This window comes from Haliaeetus leucocephalus, unplaced genomic scaffold, assembly GCF_000737465.1.
Source record: "Haliaeetus leucocephalus isolate CR32 unplaced genomic scaffold, Haliaeetus_leucocephalus-4.0 Scaffold168, whole genome shotgun sequence".
NCBI lineage: Eukaryota > Metazoa > Chordata > Aves > Accipitriformes > Accipitridae > Haliaeetus > Haliaeetus leucocephalus.
In genome coordinates this window covers 359,940-383,288 of record NW_010972604.1, presented here as the reverse complement: position 1 = coordinate 383,288, position 23,349 = coordinate 359,940, and positions in this window count along the sequence as shown.

Below are 23,349 nucleotides of genomic sequence, written 5' to 3'. Positions count from 1 at the left end.
TTTTTTAAATTTTTTTTTTTTTAGAAAGAGTGATATCATATGTTGATTCAAAGTCTTCGAGAGACAGAAGATCCACCAAGTCCTCTGGTTAGACTAGCCAAGCGTTCATTACCTCTATTTGCCTGAACATGCCTCATTATGCTCGCTGCTACCCATGATTGCCCTCTGCCCCCATGGCATGGAAGTGGGTTTTCTGTGCCTGTCTCTCCTCAGCCTCACTTGCTGTATTGCCAGCTGTACTATTGCAATGTGAATGCTGCTTTTGTATCAGAGGTGATCAGAACAGAATGAAAGCTTTGGACAGCCACAGTGCTTCCAGCTCACTCAGTGCACAGCCTAAGGTGATGGGAAACTGAGCCTGATACCCCACACTGGGAAAGGACCACAAAAACTGGAGCACAGTTATGCAGTCTCCTGAAATGCCCAGTTTTGCCCAGGGAACTTCACCCATGTAGCTATTTGTATATCATCCTTTCATGTTTGAGGAAAAACTGCTAGAAAGAAGCTTGACATAAAGTCAGAGCCCTTTATTATTCAACTTGGGAGAGTCTGGTGACTGTATTTTACTTCATCTTGGCTGAGGCAGATGCTTACCAACGCTAGTCAGAGTTCTGCACAATGAAAAAGAGCTGAACGTCGACATCAGGGTTTGGCCCACTGATCTTACCAAAGAGAAGGTATTTCCTGAATGAGGAACAGCAAGAGCCATGTAGTTCATACAAACTCCCAGCAAGAACATATGATGTTGCTGTTTGCAGAAAATCATTACCAGATGGTACAATGATGGTAGGTGTATGCAAACCCGCAGGGTGCAATAGAATGGATGAATAACATCTCTCTGCAGCACATTGAAAAGTTAAGGTGATGGCAAGCAGAGATCTTGCTTCACACTTGTTGGTCATGCTCTATTCTGCCTTCATGCTGGACATGGGTTCTGTGCAATGGGGAATGTGTCGTGGGAATAGGTATGCCATCCACGGCTTGAAGCCTCTACCCTGAGCCTAGCAGAAGAGAGTAATAGCAAGGACAATTAAATCTTGGTTGGTCTTCTGCTGCACTCAGCATGAAGTAGATTTCTCCGGGTTTGTTAACACAGCTCTGATTCATAACCTTGAATGGAAGGAAGCCAACAAGCACAGCATGCTATTCCTCTGAGTGAGCTATTCCAGTTAAATGGAAGTAAAAATTGCAGCACACTCCCCCCGAACTACTAGAGAGGTGCTCTGAAACTTTCATTAAAATGTCATGCCATTTTAATGCTTTTTGTGGTGAAGAGTGGGTCACTCACATTGCCAGGGAAGTTAGTATGTTACTATGGTATTTTACCAAATACTGGCTTCTATTGTCTGGGTGGAAAACAAACAGCCTGTGTGTCCTGTGAAAAGTTTTTGTAATGTAAAAAAGCCATTAGCCTTTGAGGATGGCATGGGACAAAATTTTTTTCAAATTTGGTTTTCAAGAAAGCCCTAAAGCAGAGTCATGTCCTTTCTGGAACAGGTGCTGATCTGGGAGCTTGGGATCACATCCTTTTCCAAACCCAGCAGAACAGGCTCTTGAACTTGAGGTTGTGGTACAAAAATGATAGTGAGTTTCTCAAATGCAGACTCTTCTTCTGCCCGTGAATTTTCCAGGACCAAGGCCATCATCTTTCTAGATTTGTTAATTTCTCATAGTGGATTGACTAACAACCTATGTAAATTAATTTGTGTATGAACTACCTCCTGTGTATGTCTGTGAAGGAATTTGTGCCTTACACCTGGTGAGTTGTGTAAGTTACAGACTTTTTGATGGGGTGACTACAGCTACTGTTCTTCAGAGGAGAAAAAACACCAAGATGACTCTGAGCAGGGCTGCCCATAATATGCTATTGTAGGAATGTTCACAAACTAGAGCTATTTGTGAAACTTTACTTATAAAATGCGGAATCTGCAAAAGGTCTTAAAGGACCTTTTATGGCTGGGAAGCATTGATCTCACTGGATGAACTGGAAGAGGACACACAGCCTAATTCACTGAGAAAGCTGCTGATTAGATGATTAAAAAAGATTTTGCCTCCTGGTTCTTATACTTGCTCTAAAATAAAAGCTATTTTTCTGTTACAGATGAATCTCAGTCAGCTCCCAGCTCCCAGAAATGCAGAAAATCAGAATTTTTTTTTCCAAATATCAGTTTTGTACAACAATTGAATTCCATTGATCTGTGAGGGATTTGGGGAAAGCTTTTGATGTCCCATATGGCTTTGGGATTCAAAGAATTTCCATGTAATGAAGTATTGTCTTCTGGACTTTTCCCTTTCTGCTTTATACTTAGCAGGCGGTATTATAACACTAGCAGCTTGGGGCAGTTTAAATTTCATATTAGAACTGTAGGATCTGAACTGAAATCCCGAAGGGGATTTTTATCCCTTTTCTTTTCAGCATGTGTCAATGGAAACAATCCTCTGAAGGTCAAGAACAAGTGCTGTCCCTAAATATAGAATTCCTTTGGTTATGGCAAAAGCAGTGTTCACCACAGGAAGGGACTGGACTTCTGAGAAGGGTGCAAGTTTTGATTTCATAAAGTTTATTTTGCAGAAGGGTCGTGGACAGAGTCTTGGAGACTGGTAAGAATCAGTGAGATATTATCGGCCCACAGCAAGGTTTTGTGTTCCAAGGCTCCTGGCATGTCACCTGGGTTCTTATTTTCCATGCTACCGATTCTGGTATTATGTTAAATAAAAACAAGGGTAAAGAAGACTTTTTATAACCATGTTTTCCATTGCAGACATAAAGCAGATCATGCAGTTTGGTGTAAAAGGGGCAAGCGTAGCTTATAAAATTTATTTGAGAAGGATCTGACTGAAAGCAAACTTATCTCAGCACTCTCATCAGGAATATTATACTAGTGTAGCAGCACCTCTTTTTTATTATTAGTATCACAAAGAGCCAGTTGGCTTGATTGCATGTGGAATGGCCACCTCATAAATGTGCTGTAATCCTTGTCATGAGAAATTTTTAAAGGTTCTTGGTGGGAGCTGGTCACAGTTTTCTTTCTCACTTTTTTTTTTAAACCCAAAGGTTGTTGTAATGAAAGTATTAGGATACTGGTGTTATTTTTTCAAGATTTTATAGGTTTTGATCTTTTAGAATTCTTCAGGTAACATTATCTAGAAATAATGTAGTTTGAAATTTTTGTTTTCCTTTCTTTTCCTGCTTTTCTCTCCCATTTTACCTCTGCTTCTCCATTCCCTCCTGCTCTTTTTTTTTCCTGGTGGTTTTTTTTTTTTTGTGGTTGAAAAAAAACCCAAATAGTGGGGGAAAGACCTCTACGAGTAAAGCAAGATACTGGGCGAAAGGCCAGTTACAGGAGTGAAGCCTGGGTCCAGATCCCTGCTCTGCTACATACTTTCCAGGAGAGCACAACTGAATGATTCTCTGGCTTAAATTTTAAGCACAAATTTGAGCATGTATTTGAACCCAAACTTACCTCATGTCCAAATGATCTGGGAGCAGGTTTAAGTGAGCTCCTGAATAAAGCTGGGAAGAAGGTCCAGCTCAGCCTTTAGAGGAGGCCATGGTGTCTTGGCCAAGGTTCCCACCATTTGTCAGATACCTTGCAGCCTTCCTATGGCCACCCTATGGCAGATGCACTGATGTGGCCGATGCTTCTTCCTAGAAGGTCACAGTCTGGTGCTGGATCAGGCAGCTAAGTGACAGATGTGTGGATGCACCTTTTGGGCTCCTGGTGCTTTCTCTTCATCGGACTTGGGCCTTGCTGTCCTAGTGTGTGAGTAGGAACATAAGAGTTCCTTGCCCTAAAGCAGTGTTTTGAAAAAACAATCAATAAAACCTGGGAGGCAGTGAGATACTACATTGTGAAGGGCCATAAAGCAGCTATGACAGCTCCCTGTTGTCAAGGTGGGGAAAATGCTGTGCTGCAGTTACCTAGAAGCCCATGGGGAGCTGAGATGGTTCTCGTCAGCTCTTTGGGAGGTCCCACAGGCTGGCTCTATCAGACCTTCATGTTCCTTTATGAAACACAGATGCTGATGCTTGGAACATTTGTCTCCACCAATTACTGATATATAGGTGCCATATGGCTGGCCTGGAATGGAACAACTACACTGCAGCAAGTAGAGGTTGAGGTTAGTCTTTCAGAGCAAGTTTAGCCAGATCACAGTAGCCAGACACAATGGGAGGTAGCCCAGTGGCAGAGCCCCTCCTTCCCTTCCTCGCATGCCTGGGATGAAGTGCAAAAATCTGTTTGGAATTTCTTCCCGAGCCAAGGCCTCCACGTTTGTCAACAGCTTTGTTTTGTTGTCGGAGCAAAATGCGGAGTGGAGCATCTCGAAAATTAGCATCCTGTGGCAGCTGAGCTACAGGGACAGAGCATGACACAGCATGGGTGATGTCGTCCAGCCACCAAGGAAGGCCTGTGTGGGTAGGTGGGGCTTGAAAACCCAAATCAAGGAGTTCAGCCAGATGCTGACAAGAAAGCTGACTGCAAGTGAAGTATTCTGTTTAGATTTTCAACAGCATGAAATTCCCGTAGTGTCAGTCTTCATCTGTCTGCTTGTGAGGGCCACTTGAAGGACACTGTAGGGATGAACCTGCTTTTGGCTTTTTCTTTGCTGGGGTGAAGCCCAGTGGCGCAGCAGCAGAGGAAGCCTCCTCTGATGCCGAACACTGTGCTGAGTAGAGGGACAAGGAGATTCCAGTTTGTATGCCTCTCAGCGGGCTTTCTTTTCACAACTCCTAAAATTCCCATTAAACCTTACTGTAAGTGGTGAAATCAGCTTAGAAAAGTTAATCCATTGTTTGAAAAATCATTGAGACTGTCAACTTGATGTTGTGTGTAGTTATTCAAGTTCTAAAGCCCTGAAAAATACAGCTCACAAGAGAATTGGCAGCTGACCCTTAACTTCAAACGTCATTGCTTTTATAGTCTAATATGAATTATTTTTTGCTTTACAAACTTGTGTCATTCACTAAAGCTCCTGCCATGGACATGGAGTTTTCAGATATATTAATGATGAATTGTACTTGTTCTGCAAAAACCCAGGGCTCAGTGTTTGCTAGGTGTCAACAGGTGTCATCATTTTCCCAAGATATATTAGAAAATATTCTCTGGAGTTGCTGTGAATCATAGATGTTTGTTCTGAAAGATAGAGTTGGTGGTCCAGGGCCATACGTAGGGGCACCTTGATGAAATTCTATGTGGGGGTCAGTTTCAGCGATGGTCAATGTTTGAAGGAAACGTTTTCCTTACTGTTGCCCATCAGCAGAAAAATGCTCATCGAGTTTTTAAGCCTCAGTCCCGACTGTAGAGAAAGGCAACAGGAGGTGGAAAAAGGTTTTGTTGTCTTTCCTGGTAGTTCATTTTGCAGTCTCCAAGATCCATCTGCTTATAGAGACTGGGGGACATTCGGAAGGAACATCTGTGAATATCCCATGTCATTACACTTCGAAAGCCAATGGCAAAGGCCTTGGCGAGATCCAGGGTTTTCAAACATGAGCCTTTTCTGCAAATGTTTAGACAGATGGTTTGCTACTGTATGGAGCATCTTCAGGGAATTTACTCCTATTCTCAACGTTGCAATTACTGTAGGCTCAGGACTGGCGGTCTCCTGCTGAGTTTCTGAACAGTGTTTGTTTTTGCTTGATGAAATTCTGTCTTAGATTTTTTAGTGATTATGCTATATTGTGTTCTGCCAGGCTTTGAAATGAGATCAAATTGCTTTTCTCTTAGCGTTTACTTACAAAACATATGCCGGCCAAATCTTGAAGTTCCTACTTGTACTAGTCACCCACCGAAAGTCAATGGGACCTTTGCCTGAGTAAGCACTGTGTGAAAACCAAGTAAGAAGGTGGGGGGGATTTCTTGGCTGTGGAATAGCAGCTTGCAGCGGCAAATGTTTTATTTTCTCCGAAACAGGTAAACAGGTACACTGATGTTGCCTTTGCTGAGATACTTGTAAGAAAAGGGTTCGTCATCCCATGGTGGAAGCGGTCACTAGAGCTGAACAAAACCTGTTTTCCAGTTTACCAAAGTGTTTATGGTTTTTTTTTTTTAAAGTTGATTTTAGTCTGAATCAAACCAAAACCCAAATTCAGAGATTTCCAGTGATCTAGAGAATCTGCTCACCAAAATTGACAGCTGCTGTTATTTTTGCTGACAACCTAGCTGTGAAATTGGTAAGACAATCCATTTCAGTGAGCAGTTGTAGAAATCTCTGACCCCAGATGCATCAAGAATGCATGTTTGGGCAAAAGTCTTTAAACGAAGTATTTCATACAAAGTATTTTGTGCTCAGTTAATCAGTGTTTTTAAATTAAGTTCTTGTAACAGAAACTTCCACTAACCTCTAATAAACTCAGTCCAGATCACATCCTAATGCTTTTATTTGCCACATAGTGCAAAGCTGAATATGAACTTCGAAATTCTGGCCCTTTGTGAAGGTGTTTGCAGTGTGGCCCCTTAGATTTCACAATCAAAGAACATTTAAAGAGCTGCTGTAGAACCATGTTTCTATCAGAACCACTTCTGCTTTTCATAACCAGGCAGACTTGACCACACAGAAAGGATGAAACTCATTGCTGAGAAAATAAATAGCAGAAGACTATTTAGATCCTTGAAAAACAAACTCGGTGGTCTTTGCCCTGGTCTATCAAGGAGGAAGAATAGTACATTTTCTTTTCTATTCAAAATATTTAGTAGATCTCTACACACTGCAGTCACTGTCCTACTGTCTGTATTAAAGCAAATAGGGCTGATTTTGTGTTCATGTACCATATATGACTGCTGTGATGTCAGTGAAGTTCACATCAGTATTAAGCAGGTGTGTTAATGGACTTAAGTCTAGATGCTGGCAAACAATCAGAAGATGTTGGCGTCTTAAACTGAAATACCAGTCACTCCAATTTGCAGTTAACTGTTAGAGGGCTTTAATAATTGTAGAAGGCAAGTTCATTTGTGTATAATTTTTTAGATTTTTTCAGTTGAGCCTGGGGAAATGAACCCTGATTTCTTGCAGAAAAGAGGATTGTGTGTACGTGTGTATGTCTGTGTGTGTCCCTGACACCTTTTGAATTCATTGGCTGACTTCCACTAGATTTGTCAGAGGAGTAAAGATGTCTAAGGTAAGTAAGCTTCTAAAAGCAGATGGCCAGGCGGAAGAAAATTATTTTGGGAGGACTTGACAGCAGGGAAAAGACTAGAACGAGAGTGCACATTATTAGAAATGAGAGAATCCATATGGGGGAAAGAACCATTACAGATGTCTCAGTTGCAATAAAATTTTAGATACTGAAGTCACTCATCCATGAGACACAAATCTAAAGGAAACCGATTTCATTGATTCTGGTGCTTTAGTTTTTGCAGCATACCTAGTTTTATCTGCATCCAAGTATTTGGGTAAGATTAAGAAAACATCCTTCTCTGGAAAAAAAACTTAAGCCTATGGGTGATTATGCATTCTTGGAAAAAGAGCAGTATTTTCTGTGAACAGAGAACTGAAGCAGGCTCTGAATAACTGGAATTCAGTAATGGTATGCTGGGTGATATTGGGCAAGTATCTTCCATTCTTCTGTTTTTGGGGGCTATTACCTGTTTAAAAAATGGGGTTAAGTGCTTTGGAAAGTGTTTTGACTAATGCAAAGAAATGGTCCCTGAGATAGGTGTAATTAAAAGCTCCATGTACTTTAAAAACTAATTTCTTTCTCCTGTGGCATTAGACTGTAAGATCTTTGAGACACACTTCTTTTTAATATATACAAGAGTGGCCACTTTAATTGATGCTAAAATGTGAAGAGTCACAAAAAGACTGAGCTTCTCTTAATGCTCTCCTTTGTATTACTTTATGAACAATAAGGTCAAAAGATACCATGCATAAGATGCAAGGCATAGGAAATATTTTGGTTTAGCTCTTAAGCAAGTAAAGTTTAAAGAAGTTGCTGATGAATACAATCATGTATGGTGGATGAATGTGGCTGTACTGTCTCATAGACAGGAGGGGTTTTGAGCTTTGTTACACTTCTGTTAACTGGATCCACATTGGTACAAGGCATACGAGATACTTCTGTCCAATACTAAAATATAGGGAGGCTTGGGACTCTATGTTTTATGTCTCTCCAAATCAGTTTAATAATTTCTTTTTCTTTTGTTTGAATAAAAAGTTGGAGGAAAATTCTTTCCAGAGCTAACATTTCTGGAAGCTTTTAAGGAACACATAAAGCTTTGATGATGTCATTAAAGGCATTAAAGATGGGTTTGAGTGAGGGTTTCTGGAAAGGTTTAAACCATACAGTGCTCTAATCAGCTGTAGAGAGGGTCACTGGATGGCTCTGTTGATTCTCCATGTCACTTGAGTGTGACAGAGTTTTATACCATGGCCAGAACCAAACCCTAATTTGCTCTGGACCTAAAGCTCAGGTGTTAGATGGCAGAGCAGGACTAGGGCTGAATGTACTCTGAAAGATGTAGCATGGCTTCCTGCCAACTCCGGTGAGGAAGCCACGATGGCTTGAGGGATAAAATGCACAAAAAAATTTTCTGGGTAAGAAGACCTACTTTAGCATAGAAAAGTCATTCAAACAACATGTTCTGTAAACAAATTAATCAAATACTGGCCAGATTTTCCAAAAATTCATGTGGTTACATCAGGGTCAACTGGGGCCCAATTAACTTGTGTTAGCTTCCCAGGGTCATCTGATCTTGGCAATTTTCATCATTCCAGTAAAACTGGGTTTGATTTCTGGTGCAGAGAGAACAGCTGTGATTCCAGGTCTTTGGCTTTCTCTAATTCCAAGGAGCAGTGTGCAAACAAACTAATCATCTGAGATCTCAGCAATGAGCACGGGGAAGTGTGAGTTATGCGCATCAGTAACTTGTGCAAGGCAACTAATTAGGAGCAGATGCTTAAACTTTCCTAATGTTTATACGAGGAGAACAAATTGCCCGCTGGCAGAAAAAGCCATCTGTAAAAATGGCATTCTGGCCTCATAATTTGAAATGCTTTCAATATATTCCTAATTTGCATGTACAAAATAAATTGCAACTATATATATTCAATCAGCAATGTGCCTGAGTTATGTAAGGCTTAAGGTCTGGACCATGTCACCCAGCAGTTCTGTAAGACCATTACAGATTCAGCTGAAGATTAGATGTCCATGAACCACTGTTTAGAAAAAAAATAAATATGTATTTCCTCAAAAAATAACATACATGGAGGATCTTATAAAATCAACGTAAGAAATGTTATTCTTCCCTGATTCCCTAGCAAAGTAATAAGAAATTGCTGGTAAATAAGTGCTTCCCTCTCTTTTTTCTGTTCCGCTGGACAAGAGAAAATAAATGAGTCATTAAAACATTGGTGTCCTGTAAAGGAGTAATGTTATCAAGGTATGAAAACACATTCCCTCCTCCTTGCAGAATCCAGCCTCTTTTAAAAATAATGAATACTAAAGTGTTTAGGGATCCCTTCATATAAATTGTGTATGTCCCACACAGTGAAAGACCTGTTCATTCCCACAGATGTCAGCTGGGACATAAAAGCTTATTTTGGCTGCGCTTGCCGAGTCCTGCTGCCGTGGGCTAGAACGCTTCCCTCCACCACCTGTGTGCTGCACTGATTGATTCAAAACCAGACCACAGACTGTAGGCTGGAGAAGCAATTATTTGTTTCTCGAAGTCAGTCTACTGTAGCTCAAAGTTGACTTTCCAGAAGGCTTAAGAGAGGAGCATTATGATAGTATTGGGGTAGTTATTGAAATAGTTATCCTTCTGGGGAAATCTTGACCCCACCAGCTGGGCAGCATGGGGGGTGCTCGACTGCCTGCTTTTGCCTGCTGAAGTCTAAAAAAACCAGTTTCCTTTAGCTTACTGGTATTACTGCAACACTGCTGAACCTGCAAGGGAGTCATTGAGTCTAATTTCTTGTACATCACAGGCCACTTCATTTTGCAAAGTTACTCCTGGACTGAGTTCAGTCATGTGTGCTAACAAAAAGTGTCTCTTCTAGGGTGGGCTTCAGCTGTGATCCGAGTACTTCAAGAGATGGATACATCCTCCAATTTTTTTAGGTAATTTTCTTCAACATCTAATGACAGACATGGATGAAAAAAAAAAAGTATGGCTACATTTCTAACTGGAATTTTTATGGCTTTGATTTGCCAGCTGTTGGCTTGTGTTACTGTTTTCCATTCTAGATTAAAAGTGACTGATATAACCTCCATGTGAGGGTACTCAGACACCAAAATCAAATCGCCACTAAATCTTTTTTTTGACAAGGCGAGTATGTGGAGTTCTTTAGATGCCTTGCTACAGGAGAATATTTGCTGATGAAATGTCAGGGGCTGGAGCCTGTGGACTTCCCCTTCTGGTGACATCTCAAGACTTATGCTGGACAATGTTTTCTCCAGCCCTTAAATCATTTCAGTGGTTCCTTTCTGCTTCCTTCCCCAACATCCAGCATCATTTTCTGAAAGACACCCAAACTGACAGCAGTGACCCAGCATGTGACTATTACAGACATAGGGGAAAACATCTCTCTCTCAAGCCATGGCATTTGCTGTTTTTTGCCAGAGCAGCATGCTTGGAGCTTAGGCTGAGCTTGTATGCTCTGGCTCTATAGTCCTTCAGTAAAGTCCCTGCTTTCTTATTACCTTTCCTATTGCTCTGCTTGCCTGCCTTCCTCCAGTCTATGGAACAAGTCTAAGATTTCCAAGGTCCCAGGAGATGCCTGGCACTCATTTCTCAAGCAGAGATTCATTATTCAAGCAGAGAGCTGCTCTCCTGTGGCTCCTGCTGCTTTTATGGCTGGTTTCCCTGTGGGGTAGACCAATGCTTTTCCATTGATGCTGACTGAGGAATACCTCAATGCACACCATCTCTGCATTTAACTAGTATCTTTAGTTAATCTTTTTCATATTATTTTATTCTCCTTAATTTCCAAATCTAATGTTGAATTCCTTGGGATGTGTTGCCACTGGGCTACCAGGGATGTAGATGAGGCCCTTAATTACTCCTTTCATTCTTCACTCTTCTACAGCTCCTGAAAAAGCTGAAGTGAAGGTTTTCAAAGCCTCTGGAGAGATCCATTTGCTCATTTCTCAACTAATTAAATTTTTGTTAGGAACTTTTTGTGATTTTGCCGCCCAACCCTTTTTTTTTTTTTTTTTTTTTTGCTCAGGAGCAAAGTAAGGAGGCAGATCCTCAGGAGATAAGAAGTGGCACATATCTATTGAGTTTAAACCACAGGGTCTTATCCCAGGGCTGAATTTAAAACAATCTTTCTACCTTCCCATTCTTCAAAGTTTCCTTTACCCAGGAGGCACTTCACTGAAATCAAAGGAGTTGCACTGGGATGTTCAGAAACACAATGATTTTTAACAGGGAGGATTGTCAAATCTTGGAAAAAGTTGCTAGGTGAAGTAGTAACTTGTGAACTCTCTGTCCTCCAAAGTGTTTGAATCAAAACCAGATACCTTGCATTAGATGTACCCTGTATAACTCACATATTGGTGAGTCTAATGTGGAAATCACTGTGGAAAAACCCATGGCCAGCTTCGAACAGTTCAGAATAGACTACTGTAAAATTCCATGCCTTAAAATCTACCACTAGCTTGGATAGAGCCAGTCACAAGCAGAATTTTGAGTGAAAGATATCTAGGACAGGAAATGTAATTTTTCCACTGCATTAATAGAAACTCTAAAAAAAGGTATTAGTTGTGTACCAGCACCTCTAAATAGGTCCAGTGTTACCTAAAGCAATGTCCTACCCAACCTGGGCAGGCTCTCCGCTTTGCAGGCATTAAGTTGGATTCTCTCAACTGTCTAGCCTCATTTTCTGCATTTTTTTTTTCCATTTCAGGACACAGTGGTTCAGTTTTGTCCTATGTTCCTGTTATTGTTTTAGGCAAAGGAAAGAGTTGGCTGTCTAAAGGTTTTCTGACCTCTGTAAATACAGACGTGGCTGAAAAGTGCTTGCTGCTGAAAAGGTCAAGAGGACGAAGACAAGTCAGGGTTAAGTTCATAAGTTGGTTGAGTTTAAAGATCCCATATGTGGGGTTTATGGAACCATGTTTTTCAGTTTTAAAAGATTTTTATTAAGTTTTCACAAAATAGAAATGAAAAGTCATAAACAAAACCCAGGATCCTGCTCAGAGTTACCCTGAAATAAATCTGGAGTAACTGCCTTGGAGTCAGGCAATGACTCCAACTTTATGTTGCTGGGGCTAAAAGGAAAGCCTGACCCCATGAGTATTTTCAAACATGCAGTTATAAAGTATGTAATGTTCTCTTAATAATTTAGGCTAAGAAATTTACAGGCTGCCATCCACTGAGGACTGAGTTTAACCAGTGATGTTTTGATTTAAATGCTCTTTTGGATTCAAGTGTCGTAAGAATGGAATGTGCCAGTGACCCACACAGACCTTCCTGCGCCTATTATCAGCATCACAGCTAGTGGTCTCCAGGCACCAGGAGATTGTCCTCAGGACACCTCAGTCAAACAGGAAAGCATTATATTCTCTGAAGAAACTGAGGTACACAGTGATGAGAGACTTCCCTTCCCCAAGGCCCATAGGGGACTCGGTGTAGTGTTGAGTTGGAGAAGAATCATCCGGGCAGCTACCATCAAGATGTCAGGTCAGGATTTTTCCCTTGGTGAAATCAAAGGAAGACTGAAAGACCTGTGTCCTTCTTGCCTTTCCACCTCTGCCACTGTGTCTGTTCCATTTTAGAAAGAGGCTCTCATCAGCTGTGGAATGAAAAGGCATGGGCTACCTTTGCTCTAAACACTTCCACTGCTTTTACAGACCATCAGATCCTGAGACTGACCTTTTTTGTCGTTGCTGATCTGGATTTGGTTAGTGTTATTAGGGTTTGTTTCCCTTATTTCAAAATTGCATAAAGACTATCTTCTCTTGAATCCTTGCAGTCTTTTCCTTGACACCAGAGGGATCTACAATATATTGTGGAGGGTGAGTCTCCCCACAGAGTTAAATTACACACAGAAACTGAACTCCTGGCCCTGCTGCAATGAAAGGAAGACTTGGCAGCCAGGCAGGGATTTCACCCAGACACCAGCCCTTTTTTCTGAGTGCTCTGCTCTGCAGGATGTACTCTTTCCATTAGAGTCTCGCTCCAGGACTCCACAAGGGCACTGTGAGAAAACCACTGTTGTCTCTTATATCAGATTTAGGGTCTGCAGTGCTCAAGCCATGAAAGCTCCACAGAGGCTGGGCAGTCAAATCCACGGAAATCAAATGAGAATTTGAGTAAAGCCCCTGGTTAATAAGTCATTCCCAAGTCCAATAAACATAACTGGAAATAAATTGCATCCATACATTTCACAGTTTGATTTACATTAAAATGAAAACACAAGAAAGACCTGCCATTGACAAGTTCAAACAATGCAAAATTCTGCACAGTTTGTGTTTATTCAACTGTAATTTATAGCTGAAATATTCCATTGAGATATAAATAAATCAATAATAGTACACTACTTGTGATTTATCTTGGAGTCGTTTAAAAGAACAGATGATTGTTTTCCTATGCTGGTAGTGTGGGCCTATCATAAAAACCATCACATGTACAACATTTTGCTGTTCAAGGCCCAAGCAAAATGCCTTCTGACAAACGGACTCTTTCCACAGTTCAGACAGCTTTGCTTCTGTTCAAACCTCAACCTAGCCAAGTTTCTCATGTGCTCAGTATCCAAAATGAAACTGTCACTCAGCACTAGATTTAATCTCCGGATGGATTTTTGACAAATGGGGTTCAGTCGTTGAGCCCTTTAGTACCAGCATTGTGCCAAGGAGGTCGGTTTGGAAGCGGTGGAGGAGCACATTCGTGCACCACCTGACTGCTGACAGGAGCAGTGATTCAGAGCTGGTAGCATTGTTATTCAATAGATATTATTGGACACAGAAGAGAAAGGAATTCTCCCCCAGTCCCTATGGCTCCTATGACTCTTGGCAGCATTTCTGAGGTGAGTCATTAGCAGCTGCTCAGGAGGAGACGGAAGGCTGAGCAACAGCGTGCCATGGCTTCTAGCTGAGATCCTCCACCCTTCCAGTAGTTCAAGGCTTTTTTTTCCAGGTATCTGAGGCTACAGAAGAAACCTTGGTGTTCCAGATTGTGTGTTGGCTTTGAGCTTGGCTTAGGTGAGGAGACTCATTTGATATTTGTCAGAATGGAGATTATTAGAGTCATAGAAGAATTTAGGCTGGAAGGGACCTCTGGAGATCATCTAGTCCAACGCCCTGCTAAAGCAGGTGAGTCCTGAAGATCTCCAGGGACAGAGATTCCAGGACCTCTCTGGGCTCCGCTCCAGGGCTTGCCCTCTGAGTTGCTCCTACAAGAGGGACCAGACAGAGATGGATTTACACACCTACTTCAATCAGGAAAACTCCTAAAGGGGCAAAGAAAGAAAAAAAAGCTGAGTTTGTTCATCCTAATGTGGCAAGCTCTGGCCTTCCGGGAGGGGGATCCCCTCTCCTGCCCCTCAGTCTGGGGTGGATACTGTCCCATTTTTTTAGGGGGTAGGCAAGAATTCCCTGGGAAATCACTCAGGTCCACTGTCAGTAGCAATAGCCAGCTTTATCAGGTCCAGACTGACTTGGAGCCCAGAATTCCCTTAGGCCATTCCAGCTAAGGCCAAATCTTTGCTGCATGTAGCATCTGCCACCAAGGTCAAGATATTGGCCCTGATGTCCCTGCTGGGTTCCCATACCCCTGGCTGTCAGCTCTTTCTCCCAGAGCACATTGACAGCGGGTCCCAATGGTCAGGTTACCAAGGGTGCTGTTAACATAGCATCCCACTCCATTTTATGCATCAAAATGCTGCCTGCTATTTAGCTGGCTTAGCACTTTTCAAAAAGCACCGCACATCTGCACGTCTTACACTCCTCTGGGGGCTCCATGTCTCTGGCCTCTGTGTGGTTTCCAAATGCCGGGCAGCTTTTTCCCGGGTGGTCCTTCATATCTGCCCACGGTGCTCCTCTGCTTGTGTTGTGGCCACTGCCTCCCCCATCACCTCTCCCTCTCTAAGAGCCTGCCAGCATTGGAATGGGGCAGGATTTCCTGCTGCCTTTCAACCCACTCAGTGCTTTGAGGGTGTGAGGGAGCCAGTTTCTTCTATGTGCTTGTCTCCATGCAGTTGAAGCCCTGGGGACGGGGCTGGCTCTCGGCATGCCTCTGGCATTCACACCTCTGCACTGGGTCTGCACACCCCCACGGCCGCTGCAGGCACGGTCTGTACTTGCAAGAAAACAAAGTGACCCCCTGTCCTGGACACATGATTTACCCCCTGATCAAGGCACTGCTTTATATTCAAACACTCACAGGCAGTTTGTTTGCTGCCTTTCTCCCTCTCCTTACAGTTTAATGCCCCTGCAAGGGTCAATGATAGAGTTTGTACCAGGATCTTTGCTTTAAAAGCCTGTTTCTCTAATGCACTGGAAAATGCATTCTTCCACCTCTGTCTCACAACCAGGACGGGCACTTTAGCCTTTTATTTGAGTCTGCCACCAAAGTGGACAAAAGGATTCAAAAGTCTGCTAAAAACTCCTCCCCAGCCCTGGCAGCTCAGCCTGGTATTTCAGAGTTGGGCTAGGCTTTTTCTGCTTCACACACTGCCATCAGCGACAGCAATTTTGAAATCCATTTTTGGGAGGAACTCTGTATATGGCACATGAGTCCAGGTTAAATAGCCCTTGCCTGTCATTACCATGTCCTGTGTCTGGGGAGCAATTTGTCTAGATGAACAGACATAGCTAAGTTTGTCCGTGACACTGTTCTCTGTGACTTAGCTCTGTTTCACAAGTACTTCTTTGTTGATAGATACTACCATACTGATGCTAAACTGAAGCTGGCTTGCGATTTGGGCGCCCATTGGATTTTGTTGAAATCATTCTTGGGTGTCCTTCAGCAGAAAGAATCAGCTGAAAAGGGATGGAGCAGCCCAGGCTCACCAGCGGGCTGGGCACGTCAGCAGCCCCCCGGCGCTTTCTGCCCCCTTCCTGCAGGCAGCCCCTCCAGATCGCCAGTTGTTCTCATTTCTCTTCTCCTGATCTCTTCGGATATTGTTGACATATTTCAGATTCCCCTTCAGTGTGGGAAAAGGGAACTTGGGCCTTTGCTCAAGTCAGCTTAATCCAGGCCCTGCAGGCAAGGAAGGTGCCTCCAGCCAAGGTCACTGGGTGAGATTGGTTAACCCAAACTTTCTTTTTTTTCTCCCTGCCCCAAACCATCACATAATCACCTATACTGCAATCATGGTGATTTTAATTGACCAGTATTTTGTAAAGGTCTTTGAAAATTACAAAGTTTTTTAATAAACTATGAACCTAGATTCTTTTCATCAGAACTTGCTGCAAAGTTGAATATGGAATTTTTGCTTTAATTGGTCTTGTTTGTCTGATACCAGATTCATGACAGACAGCAAGAGTTTGCCATTGGCAAGGACTGTGCATTGTGCCTTGATCTCAGTGGACTAATTAATTAGGTATCTACATTTAAGTGTAAGCATAGTCCTACTGAAGTTAGCGGGACTTAAAGGTGTGTGCTCTGTACTTCAGGCAAATCCACCATTTCTTGCCAAACTGAAATCCAGAACCAATCTTGTCAAGTGAATAACTCATTCATTTAACAGATTTAATTTGCCTCTTCTTTCTATGTCTTTTTTTCCTTTGAAGAACTCATTTTCTTTATTTGCTCTTACTCTTCTTGCTGTGAGGTATCCATTCATTTCCAGTGCTGCCTCACTGTATGGACTTTATCCCTCCCCTCCCCGATTTACTTCTCTTCCACCTCCAACCCTTTGCGAGTGCAGCACTGCTCCCTGTAGTACATCTTTTGTTCAAGAATTAGTAGCATCTACATTTTGTGCTATTAAGTGCAGTCAACTCAACTCAGGCTTGCTTGGGAGCTGGAAATTTGATGAAATGCCGTTGTTGGAACAAAATGTTTATGATAGTTTTCTGGAGTTCCCCTTTATCTAGACTCTGTCCAACTGCTTAATTCCATCTGCGGACAAATATTTAATGATATAATTAACTCTGCCTATTGCAGATAATTCCTACTCTGACAAATTTCATCTGATTACCCTATCGAGTTTTACCTATATAAGCTTCATAGCAGCACTCTGTGATGGACGAGAGGTTATTTGCTGTGGTGCAGGAATGCGGCCACTTCTGGTGAGGAGCACGGCAGCTGCATAAATTTATTTGGCACTTAGTCGTTGGAAATACAGGGTATGGATCTAACCAAACCATAATAGAGACTTTCAGGAGGCAGAGTACAAACATTTAACATCTTGAGTTACAATCTGGGTAGAACATCATGTTCCTGCAGCACTCTTAAGGTAATGCCACGAGAGCCTCAGTGCAAATAAGACATCTGCTTTGTACCTCTGTCAGACAGGTGACTCTTCTGTAATACAACACCCTTGTGAAATATGGTGGAGCTTATGATCAGTGCTAAGGAAAAAAATGTTACCATTAAAATGTTACCATTAAAAATACAGACCCAGCTCTGCTAATGGAAGCTGACATGATCACAGCCGAAAGTAATATGCCTGCAGGCAGGCCAAAAAAATATTTATTGCCCATCATTAAGATGATTTGGGAAACTAATATGTGTTCTGTGTATACATATTGTACTTAATTTTTCTCTACAACAGATGCTTATCAAGGATTTTTTCTATGTCTGTTGCAACAAAAAAAGGCAAGGAAAAAATCCCAAACTGACATTATTTATTATATTGCCATTGAAAAAAGATCATGAAAGTAAGTTGTAAAAGCTATTGGGCAACATTAAACTTGTGCTGCTGAGTTCACAGGCTATCTCAGGGGACTCTGTGAACTCCTGCATGCTCTGAGAGCTGGAATCTCTTGCACAGTTCTTGGGCACCGTCTTTGTTTTTGCAGTTTACAAATTAGTGGGCTTGAGGGTAAGATAAATTATGAATGGGGGGAGATTTCAGACTAGCAAAGACTGTGGGTCTTTGTGATGAACTTCAGGGTCATTGTTTCTTCTGTCATGGCTAAGATCTTTGGAAAACAGAAGCCTGAGACAGGGAGCTGGGGGTAAAATTGCCGCCAGAATGGATGTGTAAATAGAGCTATGCGAACTTCTCATACAGTCGGTTTTTTTCACTGGCAACTGTAGGCTTGGAGTGGCTGAAATGTATAAATTGGTGTCAGGTTTACAAAATTGTTTTGCCCAAGTCCCTCCCTTCATGAAAAAATGGAAACATCGTCTTTTGGCATTTTCTGAGCAAAACATTTTATTTCCTTCATTATAAATGTTCTATGTAAATTTTTAATTTGGTTTGCTTTAAAACAAATACTGTAAAAAAAATATCAAGTATGAAACAAAAGGTGGTTTGGGGTCAGTCCCAACATGTTTTCTTTATTTTTAATTTTCACCTCATCCAAAAAATAAATTAAAATGAAAATATTTTTTATCAGGTGGATCCACATCATGTGAAAAAAATTTACTTAATTATCTACTGGAACAGCAAGTGAACTAAAAGGCTGTTATTCACTGACTTTGTGTGCAAAGTGGTCTCAGAATTAGTTCAAATGACACAGCAAAGAGGTCCAAGTCCGATCATACATTGTGCCTTTCTTATTTTACCGACTAGAACAACTCTGCCCTTGAGGTGAGAGGCAGAGGGGAATTTGGGGCCAGTTTTCAAAGCGTTTATCATTGATGGTTACACTGGGACAGCTAAGTGGGAGCTGAAAATCGGGCTGAGTCATACAGTGGGAAAAATGTTTATTGCATTAACAAAGGTATAAAGCAGAGTGGGCCAAAGCGTGTGAAATCACTGAATTCTCAGGGGGTTAAAGCTTTTAATTTTGTTTCAATAAAGGCAACAGAAGTAAGGAGAGAAGACGATTCTTCTGGGGTCACAGCCTCTGGTGTTGCTAGAAATTATGCAGGGGAAACAGTCCCACGCAGTTCCCCGGGGCTGCAAAGGGACGCTGACAGAAAGCTCACTTAATCTCGCTTTTTAAAACTCTGCAAAAAGAAATTTACATTCAGATACAATGGAGGAAGCAGAGCTGCACATTGAAGCGCTCTGAGGAGGTATGCTGTCACCAGAAATGATCTGTTGTGGATTAAAAACTTTCTCCCCAAATCCAACCAAACAGCAGCTGACTGGGCAAAAATGAAGCCTGGCCTTACCGAAGGAACAAATCCCATCAGGGACTATTGGTTTGTGTTGGTGGGGTACCCGGTAAGTGCGATATTGTCCTCACTCCTTGACTTGATTCTCTACAGAATTAATTAGGTTTCTGTGTATGGCTGTGGTTTTTTATCATAAACATTCTGTCAGGAACAAGATAAATAGCCTATGATTTACAGACACCACTGGTGGCCCATGCAGTAAGTGGGGCAAAGACCATTTTACCATCGCTGTGCACTATGGGTAACATGAGTGTCATGGAAGTCTTGGTTGGGGCTCCACATGGAGAGAGTTTTACTTTGTGCCTAAAATGATGATCTGAGCCTCCTAGAGAAATATGAGAAATATAGCACATCCTTTGCAAATTCAACACTCTTCCTATAGGCAAAGGATGTTCTTTCTGAGAATTTACAAGTAAATCTGCTGAATAGTTTATAAGATGAAAGTAATTAAAATCTGGGTCCATTAAGGGTGTGGTACCTACAAATTTTGTTTTTCCCAAATGTAACTAATAATGGAAAGATACCTGACTCTCAGAACTTCAGATTAAAGGAAACTTGTTCACAAGCCATGTTTGGAAACATCTAATTGTAATTATACTCAACAGCAGCTATATCTATTTGCTGTGAGTGAAAGAGCTATGGGAAGGGTGATGTCCGTAGCTCAGGTGAGTGTAGTCATTGTGCCCCCAGGGAGAAATTCAGAGCTCAGCAGCTCTCTGTCCTGGCTGCTTGGCTTACACCAAGGCCACCAGCTGCAATGCCTCCCTGCCAGGAGTCACTGGTGCCAGGTGCTCTCACTGGAGATGACCATATGCTGTTGTCCCCATCATATAAATGTGCTGGGAAACTGAGGCAGCTGCAGGCCTTCAAGCACAGTGTTTCATGGTGCAGTGGGTTTGGCAGCAGAAAGTGTGGTGATCAGCTCAGCACTTTGCCACACAGATTCAGCAGGCTTCCCTTGAGCTGCTGGTGTGCAGCAATGCTGTTGCTCTAATCTGGCTGTGGAGGCGTGTTCAGCACCAAAAAAATTCTCACTAGCTGGCTCTCTGCAAAAACCAATAGCTCCCTGGAAGTACCCCAGAAAGCATCTTTCCAGGCCCTCACAAAGGCTGGGTGTTATAATGCAATGTATGGCATTAAGTTCCTGGATATTATCAGGAAACTAGAAGTACCCAAAAGATTTCTTAGGGTAGTGTGATCCTGTAAATGACACTACTTGAACCATCACTGGTATTGGGACCAGAACCTACAGTGCTGAAAGCATGAGTCTGCCATGTTTGAGAGGAGAGACAAAGTTTAATGCTTAAACTTTTTCAGCTTCTTCTGGATTTAACCACTAGAGGGAATGATAGCAAAATTTATGTGTTTTGTTTAAAGTCAGACTGTTTTGTGTATTGTCAGGCGTGACGCCACTAGCCCTCCATTGCTGTGAGGTGCCCTATCCGTGGGAGCAGTAATCCTCACCCACACCAGGCTGGACCCACCCAAGCAGAGCTTGCATTTACTCCTCCCCAGGCACCCACAGTGTCATCTTTCCTTTGCATGTGAGAAGACACTAGCAAATAAAATCCTATCCACAGTGCTGGAGCACTTTCATTAGTGGAAGCCAGCAGTCTTCCAAAAGGTTTTCTGTCCTTGCCATCTCTGTCTGTCTGGATTTATCTCGCTGTTTTAGCAAAGTCTCAGTCATCTAGTCAAAGCAGCGAAACACTGCCATGGTGCAGAACAACAGGATGGATGAGAGATGTGAAGCAGAGGGACGAGGAGAGATGGTGGGGGATTAGCTGGTTGGAAGCACATCTGTTTCACCAGTAACAAGCCCTGATTTCAGTTATCCAGGGTCTCACAGTATTTACCAGAAGGAATATTCGGTGGAGAAATGTGTTGTATTTCCAGCAGAGTGAATGTACATCCACAGTAACACAAAGCAGCCCTAAATGTCATAAACATATGAATAACCAAGACTCAATACTGAGTGCATATCTAGATCCATGCTAATGGAATAATGAAAGCCAGCGTTTTACTGTATGCCTTCTATCTATGATAAAGCGATCCATATGTTTTTGTGTCCCATAATTCCTTCCAAAGCAAACATCTTAAACACAGCAGTATAGGTGCTGTTTGAAACTCAAACCGGCCAAATAAGACAATTACAAGAATGCATAAGCCACATGCTAGGAAATAACAATATTGTAGCAACATAAAGCATGTACAAATGTATAATTACTTATGTTACTCAAACATGCTGCCACAAATGTCTTTTCAATTTCCTGGGTTAGAAAAGAAGCATTTTCTACATAACATTGTGACCAAAGATATTGATAAACATAATAAAAATTAATTGCTCACCCTTCTCCCAACCTAAATCATTAGCCATAATTACGTTATCATTTTCTGGCTGTTTCCATTGACTCTATAAGCTACAGAACTCCTGGAAAACACTCAAAAAGTGGTTGTCTCTTTGGCAAAAGTATAATAAAATGTTTTATATTTTAAAATGTAATGTTTCAATGGTGTTTTGGTTTTCTGGCAGGTAATGTCTCTGGAATGACATCTGCAGTGAAGGAAAGGCTTTTAAGCTTTTGTTGGAAATTTGCAACATCAGCTCATATGTACAAATCTTTCAGCCTTTTAATTGTTCCTACTCTTTTGGGGGAAGGGGCTTGAAAGCAAATGTGATTGCTGCTTGATGATAAAAATTATCCTCACGTTGCAGGGCTCCTCCTAATTGCCTGTAGGGCCTGGCTGATGTTTCTTGCTTTCCTTGTGCTCCTATGCCCAAACTGTCCTTCTTGCTGAGCAAGAAGGAGCCAGGGCCAGTGTGGTGCGAGGCTGACGGTGCTGCCCGCCATCACGTGCTTCTTCTGGTATGCCTGGCACTGTGCAGAGCCCTGGCTCCTGTGGGCTTAGCTGGTACCACAGCTATCATTAACACCCTCCGAACCTTCCCTGTCCCTTGTGATTGCAGGCAGGAGCTTGAATACTTGAATGCAAAACCCACAGATATCCTCGTGGTTCAAGAAACAGAGACAGCTCAGATATGTCATTTTCTGACCTCATGTTTTTAAGGCCAGTTTTATCCCCATTATCCCTGGTAGGGCTTGGGGCAAAAACATTGAAACAGGAGTTTTGCCTGAGATGCAGTGAGTTGGTGTTTTATTTGCTGCTTTGATACTTTAGATTCATGATTCCTGTATTTCCTCAAACGAATGCCAGTTACTTCACCCCATGACAGCAGCTTTACACATCCATTCAGTGGGAGAAAAACGCTGCCTCAGGAGGACACAAAGGAGCACGTAACCTCCCCAGGATTTGCTGTGTGGGTTCAAGGTCGTGGGGCTGCTAATTTTAAAAGGAACAGTTAATAACTGAAGCCAACTCCTGTGGCCAGCAGCACCTTGCAAAATAATTGTGTGTGTGTTTGTGTTATTAGAGAGTGTTTGGACCAGGGAGCACCTACAGATATCACTGAGGCTGGGTCCTACTTGCTGTGGGACACCTGGGGATTGCGAATCGCAGCCCCATGGGGCTGCAGGTCTGAAAAGCAGGACAAAAGGGTGGGACAAATGGGGAGCATGGTAGGGTCAGGAAGGGAAGTGAAATAGAAAGTTTCAGAGCGGCTGGACTGATTTCCAGAATCATGCTGAATTTGATAAGCAGTTTGGAAGAAAAACAACAGGGCGGGATTTTAAAGCACCAGACCCTTTCCCCTGGACAGCTGCAAACTGAAGGTTTTTGGCTCTTCACTTTGGAAGGAGATTTTTCATTTAGAAACAGGCATGATAAAAAGCCATATTTACAGGAGTTAAAGAACATGAAAGCAAAAGAAAACCCTGGATTTTGGATTTAGTAAAAATTATTCCCCCCCTAGTCATCAGACTTTTTTCTTTTTGTTTCAGTCCAAGCCTGCCACTCGCCCTGTCTTTTTTTCCTGCCTGTGATTTCCCAGTTGTCCATCAGCCAGCCCCTCACTCAGCTCTCTGTGGCCTCCCAGCTGCGTTTCACATAGTTTAGCCGTGGACACCTCCATCCAGGAGGAGGAGCAATCACAAGCCAGGGAGCCCAGTGTGCTCCACACCTAATGTCAGCTCCCTAGAAGCTAAACATTTCGTGTGAGCTAGTTGTTCTCAGCTCCTTCTACAGCCGCTGAGGACTGAGAAGCTTCTTCAGA